This window comes from Cyrtonyx montezumae, unplaced genomic scaffold (genome assembly GCF_038088225.1).
Source record: "Cyrtonyx montezumae isolate F1298 unplaced genomic scaffold, pur_monq_1.0 scaffold_46, whole genome shotgun sequence".
NCBI classification, from domain to species: Eukaryota; Metazoa; Chordata; class Aves; order Galliformes; family Odontophoridae; genus Cyrtonyx; species Cyrtonyx montezumae.
Genome location: NW_027072052.1, coordinates 730401 through 732270, shown reverse-complemented (window position 1 = coordinate 732270; position 1870 = coordinate 730401). Strand labels below are relative to the sequence as shown.

The 1870-nt window shown below is 48.6% G+C and overlaps 1 pseudogene; it reads right to left on the bottom strand.

The window, feature by feature from the left end:
- Positions 1–539: 539 nt before the first annotated feature.
- On the bottom strand, positions 540–1477 carry LOC136055701 (olfactory receptor 14A16-like; annotated as a pseudogene).
- Between the last annotated feature and the right edge of the window lie 393 nt (positions 1478–1870).

Below are 1870 nucleotides of genomic sequence, written 5' to 3'. Positions count from 1 at the left end.
TGACCTGCTAGCTCTTTTCTCCCCAGTATGGCAAATTCCCATTGCTTGTTATAACGTAACGAGCAACTTTCTAATTTGGTGCACTATAAGTCAAAACAATTTATATGCAACCCAAGAAAAAGTTTCAGGATAAGCACAATTGGATTCCTTTTGATGAACTAATCTATTGGTCCTTAGGCTAAAACGTGCATCCCTTTTGCTAATCCAGCCTGTATCACCTCCACAGTGCCTGCTGGCATCTCATTTCTCTATAGATACAGAGATAAGAACAGAGGCTGCATGAGAGTCAGCACTGACCCAGAATTCGTATGGGCTCCAGGAGATAGAGAGCAGCGTGATGCCTCAGTAGAAGCAGACAGAATCCAAACGCATGTTTAGGAATAATAACCAATAATATTTATTACACACTCACACATATAAATGAACAGCAAAAAAAATGTATCAATTAATAGAATAAATAAGCATTTTAAAGGTGAAAATGCATAATATGAGCCTGCTACAGAAACAACAGTGAGTCATTTGTAGAGAAAGATGAGAAGTTAATCCCTCCTGAAATGTGTCCTTGCCATCATTTTCCCCACTGCATCCTTGAGTTCCTGGTTCCTCATGCTGTAGATGAGGGCGTTCAGTGTTGGAGGCACTACTGAGTACAAAAATGACACCACCAGGTTCAGGGATGGGGAGAACAGGGAAGGGGGATTCAGGTAGGCAAAGAAGTCCGTGCCCACAAACAGGGAAACCACGGCCAGGTGAGGGAGGCACATGGAGAAGGCTTTTTGCCGGCCTTGCTCAGAGGGCATCCTCAGCACGGCCCTGAAAATGTGCACGTAGGACAGCACTATGAATACAAAGCACCCAAATATGACAAGAACACTTACCACAATAAATCCAGTTTCCCTGAGGTAGTCTGATTGCGAGCATGAGAGATTGAGGATCTGTGGAATTTCACAAAAAACTGGTCCACGGCATTGCCCTGGCACAGTGGTATAGAAAATGTATTGGCAGTGTGCAGCAGGGAAAAGAAAAACCCAGTGCCCCAGGCAGCTGCAGCCATGGTGGCACAAGCTCTGCTGCCCAGGAGGGTCCCGTAGTGCAGGGGCTTGCAGATGGCAACAAAGCGGTCATAGGCCATGACTGTGAGAAGGGAATACTCTGCTGAAAACAAAAATAAAAAGAAAAAGACCTGTGCAGTACAACCTGCGTAGGAGATGGCCCTGGTGTCCCAGAGGGCATTGGCCATGGCTTTGGGGAGAGTGGTGGAGATGCAGCCCAGGTCGAGGAGGGCGAGGTTGAGGAGGAAGAAGTACATGGGTGTGTGCAGGCGCTGGTCGCAGGCTACGGCTGTGCTGATGAGGCCGTTGCCCAGGAGGGCAGCCAGGTAGATGCCCAGGAAGAGCCAGAAGTGCAGGAGCTGCAGCTGCCGCGTGTCTGCCAATGCCAGCAGGAGGAACTCGCTGATGGAGCTGCTGTTGGGCATCTGCTCTGCTGTTCCTGGGCGTGGAGTTGCTGTTAGGAGTGCAGAAGATAATGACAAATCAAGACCATCCTCAGAGACAATCAGTTTCCACATCCCATACCATTACCCCATCTGCACTCAGCTCTCATTCCAAACTCTGTGCAATTAGGTTTGGAGAGGGAAGGCTGAAAGCATCTTAGGAGACTGTTCACAGAACGGCAGATTGAGAAAGGAGCAATGCAGGATTCTCAGAGATGTGTTGCTATTTCCCAGCTCCTTTCAGATTCCTGCCTCCAACCCTTTCCCCTTCCCTAAGAACAGCAAATGGAAAATCCCTGCCTTGTCTCTCCTCTTGCAAAGCACCCTTGGAAACATTCTGGGGTGCAGTGGAGCTGTGATGCCCCGCCCCAGACA